Here is a 992-nt window from a genome sequence, read left to right as displayed (position 1 = left end):
TACCTCCTTCCTCCTCACCTCAGCCTCTCTCACCATCATCCTCTCGCTATTCCCCCTTTCCTTTCCTCTTATCCTTTTCCCAACTATGTCTCCTACTTACCTTTCCTTCTACCTAGGGACTGAAGGATTATCGGCCGGTTCAAAATATTGGTTATCGACCCTCTCGATTAACCAAAAAAAGAAAAAAAAGAACAAGTATGTTGACATCGGACCTGGGCATCAACAAATCATCAGCCAGGTTCAAAGTATTAGTGATCGATCCTCTCAATCAACCAAAAAACCAAACAAAAAAAAGAAGTAAAAAAGAAAAAAGAAGAAAAAGTATATCAACATTGGACCTGGGTATCGAGAAATTATCAGCCAGGTTCAAAGTATTAGTGATCGATCCTCTCAATCAACCAAAAACAACAACAACAAAGAATTAAAAAAGAAGAAAAAGTATGCCGACATTGGACCTGGGTATCAAGAAATTATCGCCCCGGTTCAAAATAGTGCTTATTGGTCAATCCCTACGTCTGCTACTCCCACACTCTCTCCATTCCCACTTTCCTTTCCTTCCCACTTTCCTATCCCCCCCCGACGAATCGCCACCTTAACGCGGTGGAGGGGTTTGAGTGTCCCTGTGATCCTAGGTGCTATGTTATCCGGGGCATTAGCCCCTGGTAAAGGCAAATTGCTTCTGGGAGAGGGACCAGACAAAGAGCGATTCAAAGACCCCCGATGACCCGCTGGTGGACACCAGCAGTGAGGGAAGTCATCAAGCTGAAGGAGGAGACTTTTTGGGCTTGGTTGGCCATGGGGTCTCCTGAAGCAGCAGACAGGTACCAAAAGAAAACAAAACAAAAAAAACAAAACAATAAAAAATAAAAAAAAACATCAAATGAAGAAATAAAAATTTCTTATTTCTGTACATGTGGATGACATTATGTCTCATTTGAGGGTTTAAGATTTAACTCTTGCTGGTTCACTTTAATCTTTGTGGAAGACATCTG

This window comes from Stegastes partitus, unplaced genomic scaffold, assembly GCF_000690725.1.
Source record: "Stegastes partitus isolate 25-593 unplaced genomic scaffold, Stegastes_partitus-1.0.2 Scaffold2376, whole genome shotgun sequence".
Classification (NCBI taxonomy): domain Eukaryota; kingdom Metazoa; phylum Chordata; class Actinopteri; family Pomacentridae; genus Stegastes; species Stegastes partitus.
The sequence above is the reverse complement of the archived record's forward strand: the minus strand, read 5'-3'. Positions refer to the sequence as shown.